Below are 8,508 nucleotides of genomic sequence, written 5' to 3' on the forward strand. Positions count from 1 at the left end.
GGATATGGAGTTTGGTTCGGGGAGCCCGGGGCATTAGAGGAGGAGCAAATTGAGCACTAGATTCGTCACTCTTGGATTTTTCCTTATTTTTACCAAGAAGGTTTTTAAGGAAGCCAACTTAATTAATAAAGTAATAGAAAATAAATAAAACAAACAAAACTATAATATTAAAACTTAAGAGTTGAAACGAGTTTACCGAATTGACGAACAACTTGTTGAAAATTGATTATCGTTGAAAACTTCAATTCACCAACTTCACAATTGTTTCACGAATTGTAATAATAAAGTAAGAAATAGTAGAAATTATAGAAGAAAATTAGAGAGAGATTGTGATAGATTGATGATTTTGTAAGAAAAATAAAAAAATGAGGGGGTATTTATAGTTGAAAATAGGTAAAAAGAATAATTATAAAACGTTTGGGATTAAAACAAAGTTGGGACCGTTTGGCCCACTAAGGGACCGGTCCCTGGTGGGTCAAATGGTCCCGGGCCTGGCGGGCCCAAAGCATAGGACCGGCCCAGGCCCACTAAAACTGGCCCAAATGGTCCTGGCCCGTTTGGCCCGCGGTCCCGGTCCGGTCCCGGGCATGGACCGGCCCACTTGCTTGCCTAACGTACTGCACGGCCAACTCACGTGCTATAGTATCAATATCTCACAATTAGGCTCTCGGTCTCACTCAGTCATAAATCTCTCGGGCTATTAATAATCATGAAATCAACCCAAACAACAATGATATGATGTATCAATAATAATAACAGAGACTGAGATAAAATGTGCAAGTAAAAGCTGAGACTGAGTTAATATAGCATTTAGCAGGCAATTCAACAAGTACGTGACCTCTGTGGGTCCCAACAGTACTATCACATAACCTAAGCATGATTTCTAACATGATTTACAGTCAAATTTTATCAATACATAGAGAGCATATAGCTAACAACAAATTATTCAACTTTACAGTTTCCCGGGACGGACCAAGTCATAATCTCCTCGGTGCACGCCCACACGCCCATCACCTAGAATGTGTGTCACCTCCAAAATAATCACATGATACCAAAATCCAGGGTTTAATACCCTCAGGACTAGATTTAAAACTGTTACTTACCTCAGAGTGTGAAATTCTTTACTCTGTTATGCCTTTTCCTCGCAAATCGGCCTCCGAATGCCTCGAATCTAGTCACAAATAATTCGTTTCAGACAATAAAATTTATTGGAATTAATTTCATAAGAAAATACTAATTTTTCATAAAAACCCAAAATTTAGCTCAAAAATCGCCCATGGGGACCACGTCTCGGAACCCGACAAAAGTCACAAAATCTGAAAGCCTATTCAACCACGAGTCTAACCATACAAATTTTACCAAAATCCGACCTCAACTCGACCCCCAAAGCTTCAAATATTATTTTCAAATTCCTAAGTTCTAACCCCTAATTTACACCTCAAAAACATATAATCTAGTCGGATTATTCGATGATAATTCAATATTATGGAGTAGAAATGATCACAAGGGACTTAACTCAAGTTTTCCCGTGAAAACCTTGCTCAAAATCACCCAATCCCGAGCTTGAAATGCCTAAAAATGGCAAAAGCTCGGAACCCCTATGTTTTTGTACTGTCCAGATATTTTCGCATCTGCGGCAACTTGGCCTCTTTTGCGCCAACCGCATGTGCGGAAACAGTCCCGCATCTGCGCCTTTGTCCGCATCTGTGCGCCTGTTTGCGCTCCTACGCAGGCCGCTTCTGCGCGCGTCCCTCCGTATTTGCGCTCACGCAGGTGCAGAATTTCCATCGCACCTGCGACTACTGCCCCATAGTCCATTTGCGCATATGTGCTTGCCAGGCTCGCTTCTACGAGCTCGCATCTGCGATAGAATTTTCGCAGGTGCGATTGCAGCAGAGGGCAGAAACTCCAGCTATTTCTTCTAAGTCCGAATTTGATCTGTTAACCATTCGAAACTCACCCGAGGCCCCCAGGACCTCAACCAAATATACCAACAAGTCCTAAAACATCATACGAACTTAGTCGAGCCTTCAAATCACATCCAACAACACTAAAACACAAATCACACATAGATTCAAGCCTAATAAACTTTGAAATTTCTAATGTTTACAAATGACTCCGGAACCTATCAAATCACGTCTGATTGACCATAAAATTTGCACACAAGTCATAAATGACATAACAGAGGTACTCAAATTTTTAGAATCGGATTTCGACCCCGATATCAAAAAGTCAACCCCCCGGTCAAACTTCCTAAAAATTCAATTTTCGGCATTTCAAGCCTAATTCTACTATGGACCTCCAAATAATATGCCGGATACTCTCCTAAGCCCAAAATCACCATACAGAGCTATTGGAATCATTAAAATTCAAATCTGAGGTCGTTTACACATAGGTCCATATCCGGTCCATTTTTCTAACTTAAATTTTTAATTATGAGACTAAGTGTCTCATTTCATTCCGAATTTCTTCCGGACCCGAACCAACTAACCCAGTAAGTCATAAAATAACTATGTAGCATAAATTGAGCAGTAAATAGGGAAACGGGGTTATAACACTCAAAACGACCGGTCGGGTCGTTACATTCTCCCCCTCTTAAACAAACGTTCGTCCTCGAATGGGTTTAGAACAATACCTGGAGTCTCAAATAAGTGTGGATATTTGCTCTGCATCTCTTGCTTAATCTCCCAAGTAGCTTCTCCGACTGGCTAGCCTCTCCACTGCACCTTCACCGAAGCTATGTTCTTTGATCTCAGCTTTCGAACCTACCAGTCTAAAATAGCCACCAACTCCACATCATAAGTCAAATTACCATCCAGTTGTACTGTACTGAAATCCAGAATGTGAGACGGATCCCCGACATACTTTCGCAGCATAGATACATGGAACACTGGATGAACACCTGATAGACTAGGTGGCAAAGCAAGTTCATAAGCCACCTCCCCAATTTTCTTAAGTATCTCAAAAGGCCCAATATACCGAGGGCTCAACTAGCCCTTTTTCCCGAACCTCAACACACCCTTCATGGGTGAAATCTTGAGCAGAACCTTCTCCCCAACCATGTGAACAACATCACGAACCTTCATGTCGGCATAAATCTTCTGTCTAGACTGTGTCATGCGAAGCCGTTCCTGAATTACTTTGACCTTCTCTAAAGCATCCTGAACCAAGTCAGTACCCTATAATCTAACCTCACCAGGATCATACCAACCCACCGGAGACCGACACCATCTCCCATATAAAGCTTCATACGGAGCCATCTGAATGCTTGACTGATAGCTATTATTGTAAGCAAACTCTGCGAGTGGCAAAATTGATCCCAAGAACCCCCAAATTCAATGAAACAGGTGCGTAGTATATCCTCCAATATCTAAATAGTGCGCTCGGACTGTCCGTCCGTCTGAGGGTAAAATGCTATACTCAACTGAACATGTGTGCCCCATTCTCGCTGCACTGCCCTCTAAAACTGTGAGGTAAACTACGTACCCCGATCTGAAATAATGGACACTGACACACCGTGTAGGCGAACAATCTCGCGAATATAAATCCCAACCAACCACTCCGAAGAATAATGAGTACCGACTGGAATAAAATGCGCAGATTTGGTCAACCGATCTACTATCACCCAAACAACATCAAACTTTCTCAATGTCTATGGAAGTCCAACTACGAAGTCCATATTAATACGCTCCCACTTCCACACCGGAATTTCAAGTCTATGTAACAATCCGCCCGGTCTCTGATGCTCGTACTTTACTTGTTGACAATTTAAACACTGAGATACAAACCCACCTATATCTTTCTTCATCCGCCCCCACTAATAGTGTTGTCTTAAATCCTGATACATCTTTGCAGCGCCTGGATGAATAGAGTACCGCAAACTGTGAGCTTCCTAGAGAATCGGCTCACGCAAACCATCTACATTAGGTACATATAGCCTGCCCTGCATCCGTAATACACCGTCATCTCCAATAGTGACTTCCTTGGCATCACCGTGCTGAACCGTGTCTTTAGGACAAACAGATGTGGATCATCATACTGGCGCTCTCTGATGCGATCATATAAAGAAGACCGAGAAACCACACAGGCCAAAACTCAATTCGGCTCGGAAACATCCAATCTAACAAACTGATTAGCCAAGGCCTGAACCTCCAAGGCTAAAGGCCTCTCTTCTACCGTAAAGTATGCTAAGCTGCCCAAACTCTCTGCCTTACGACTCAAGGCATCGACCCCCACATTGGCCTTTCCGGGATGATAGAGAATGGTGATATCATAATCCTTAGGCAACTCCAACCACCTTCGCTGCCGCAAGTTAAGATCCTTTTGTTTAAACAAATGTTGTAAACTCCGATGATCGGTATATACCTCACACTGGACACCGTACAAGTAATGTCATCAAATTTTCAAGGCATGAACAATAGCTGCTAACTCAAGATCGTGTACTGGATAATTCTTCTCGTGCACCTTTAACTGTCTGGATGCATAGGCAATCACCCTACCGTCTTGCATAAGTACTGCACCGAGACCAATCCGCGACGCGTCATAATACACAGTATAAGACTCTGAACCTATAGGCAACACCAATATTGGAACTGTAGTCAAAGCTGTCTTGAGCTTCTGAAAGCTCTCTTCACATTCATCCGACCACCTGAACGAAGCACCTTTCTGGGTCAATTTAGTCATAGGCGATGCAATAGACGAGAAGCCCTCTACGAAACGACGATAATAACCGGCCAAGCCGAGAAAACTCTGAATCTTAGTAACTGAGGATGGTCTGGGCCAATTCTGAACTGCCTCTATTTTCTTTGGATCCACCTTAATAACTTCACTGGACACTATATGTCCCAAGAATGCCACCGAACTAAGCCATAACTCACACTTAGCGAATTTGGCATAAAGTTCCTCCCCTCTAAACCTCTGTAATATAATACCAAGTATTGTGCATGCTCCTCCTGGCTACGTGAGTACACCAGAATATCATCAATGAATACCACGACAAATAAATCAAGATATGGCTGAAATACACTATTTATCAAATGCATAAATGTTGCTGGGGCATTGGTTAGCCCAAAAGACATCACAAGAAATTCATAGTGGCCATAACGAGTCCTGAATGTCGTTTTTAGAATATCCGAATCCCGAATTTTTAATTGGTGATACCTAGACCTCAAATCAATTTTAGAGAACACCCTCGCTCCCTGAAGCTGGTCAAATAAATCATCAATACTCGGCAATGGATATTTATTCTTGATTGTAACTTTATTCAACTGCCTATAATCAATGCACATCCGCATAGTGCCATCTTTCTTTTTCACAAACAGAACCGGTGCACCCCAAGGTGACACACTAGGCCTAATAAATCCCTTTTCAAGGAGTTCCTGAAGTTGATCTTTCAATTCTTTTAACTCAGCTGGTGCCATACAATATGGAGGAATAGAAATGGGCTGAGTTCCCTGCACCAAGTCAATACCGAAATCAATATCCCTGTTAGGTGGCATACCCGGCAGGTCTGCAGGAAATACATCCGGAAAGTCTCGCACGACCGATACTGAATCAATAATAGAAGCATCTGCATCAACATCTCTCACAAAGGCCAAATATGAAAAGCATCCCTTTCCAACCATACGTTGGGCCTTCAAATAAGAAATTACACTACTAGGAACAAGATCTAGAGAACCCCTCCATTCAACCTTTAGCAACCCCGGCATTGCCACCGTCACGATTTTTGCGTGACAGTCCAAAATAACATGACATGGAGATAACCAATCCATACCCAGGATTACATCAAAATAAACCATACCGAGTAATACGAGATCAACTCTAGTCTTCAGTTCCCCAATAGTTACCACACACGACCGATACACACGATCCACGGTAATAATATCGCCCACTGGTGTAAATACACAAACAGGTGAAACTAAGGACTCACAGAGCATATCCAGATAATGAGCAAAATATGATGATACATATGAATAAGTGGAACCAGGGTCAAATAATATAGAAGCCTCCCTGTGGAACACTGAAACAATACTTGTGATCCCTGCGTTTGAGACAACAAAATCTGACCTGGCAGGAAAAGCATAGAATCGAGCCTTCCCACCTCCTGATCTGCCTCTCCCTCTTTTGCGACCCCCACCCCAGAGATGGCAGGGTGGGTAGTGTAACTGCTGGTGTTGGTGCCGTCGATCGAGAACTCTGCTGTGAAACCCCACTCAACAGCCTAGGGCACCCTATCTTGAAATGACCAAATTCTCCGTACTCGAAACAACTCCTCATCTGATGGAACTGCTTCTCCTGATAACCCGAGGAATGACCTGTAGAAGCCTGTGCGGATGAGGCATGATGAGAACTCTGCACTGGTAGTGCACTGAATGAAGACTGGCCTGAGTGAGCACTGTAAGAACCATGGCTAGCAAATGTACCACGATTAGCTGGACGACCCGTCTGAGCATGTCTGTAAGAACGACCCCTACAACGGTAAAACTGACCCCCCTAAAGGAACACCGTTGGAATCACCCAGACCACTAGGCCTCTTAGCCTCTCTCTCTCTCTCTCTCTCTCTCCACGTTCCTAGCTACGAACCATCTCTATCTGCCGAGCAATGTCCACCACCTCATCAAAAGTAGTACCAGATACTCTCTCCCTAGTCATATGTAACCGCAACTAATATGTGAGGCCATCAATGAACCTTCTAATCCTCTCCCTATTAGTGGGAACCAACCAAACTGCGTGACGAGCCAACTCAGAAAATCTCATCTCGTACCGCGTCACCGACATATCACCCTGGTGAAGCTGCTCAAACTGTCTCTTCTCTGCGGGACTGAGGTACGAATTTCTCCAAAAAGACCACGGAGAACTGATGCCAAGTAAGGGGTGCTACGCCAATGGGCCTACGTCTCTCGTAAGTCTCCCACCATCTGAGTGCAGACCCAGAAAACTGAAAAGTAGTGAATGAGACCCCACTAGTCTCCAGAATACCCGCTGTCCGAAGCATTCGTTGACACCTATCCAGAAAATCCTGAGCATCCTTTGACTCAGTACCGCTAAATGGTGGAGGCCGAAGATTCTCAAATCTCTCAAGTCTCCTTTGCTCATCATCTACCATAATAGGAACTACCGAGGCCTGAGCAGCTGCAACCGGCTGGGCTGGTAGTGCCCTCGGTATCTGAAGTCCCTGTACTACCTGGTTTGGAGTACGGGCAACGGGTATCAGTACCTCCCCCAGCCTGAGAAGTGGCAGGTGAGGCCTGACCCAAAACTACCTGAGCAAGACAAGTGCAGGCTGCCAATATTTGGGCCAAAGTCTCCTGAATGCCTGAAATCACAATGGGCACAACTGGAACCTAAGCTAATCCTGTCGGCTCAACTATATCTGGAATCTGCTCCTGAGCTAGACAACTGGTGGTACTACAGGTGCTATTCAACCTGTGGTACAAGCTACACCTCGACCTCTATATCGGCCCCGGCCTCTACCACGACCCCGGCCTCTCGCGGACCTAACTGGTGGCACTGGTGGCTGACCGTCCTATCCGGTAGTACGTGTCCTCACCATCTGTGAGAGAATAGAATAGAAGAAATTTAGTTTCCAGAATCAACAAATTCACACGACAGAATACAAGAAAGTGAAATTTTCCTAAGGGTTCTGCAGCCTCTCGAAGATAAGTACAGACGTCTCCATATCGATCCGCAAGACTATGCTAAACTTTCTCATGACTCGTGAGACCTATGTAACCTAGGCTCTGATACCAACTTTTCACGACCCAAAATATCACCCGTCATGATGACGCCTATCTCAATACTAGGCAAGCCGAAAATCTCAATAAACCACAATTTCTCTTAAGTTTGAAAATATAATATTTTAATAAAATACACAAATCTTACAATTACCGATACAACCACTCCCAAAATCTGGTGTCACTGAGTACATGAGCATCTAATATGACTACAAGTATGGAAAATATGGTCTATAATAGTCTGAGACCAAATACAGTAGACAAAGAGATAGAGAAGGAGAGACAAGGTTTGCGGAGCACGACAACTACCTCAAATCTCCTCAAAATCAACCACGCGAAAGGATCAACACCCGCTATGTCCAGGAACACTTGGATCTACACATGAATTATAGGGTGTAGTATGAGTACAACCAACTCAGCAAGTAATAATAATAAATAAGGAACTGAAGATAGTAACGAGCTACACAGTTATGGTTCATTTCCAGTAATTCCAGCAAAGAATAGACATGCTATCAAATCTGGCAGTATAATGTCAAATCAATTTTTATACATTTCATGTTCATGTAATCCGTATATCAACAATCTTTCAGAGATTTCATAACAATGACAGATTGCAACTAAGTGCAACAACAAATGGAAATCAAGTACAACCTCTAAGGACAACAATCACTCACTGGGCTCCCAACCCTCATCACTCTCTGGGCTCCCAGCCCTCATCATTCACTCTCAATGGGTACCCGCGCTCACTGGGGGTGTACAGACTCCGGATGGGCTC

This window comes from Nicotiana tabacum, chromosome 9 (assembly GCF_000715075.1).
Source record: "Nicotiana tabacum cultivar K326 chromosome 9, ASM71507v2, whole genome shotgun sequence".
NCBI classification, from domain to species: Eukaryota; Viridiplantae; Streptophyta; class Magnoliopsida; order Solanales; family Solanaceae; genus Nicotiana; species Nicotiana tabacum.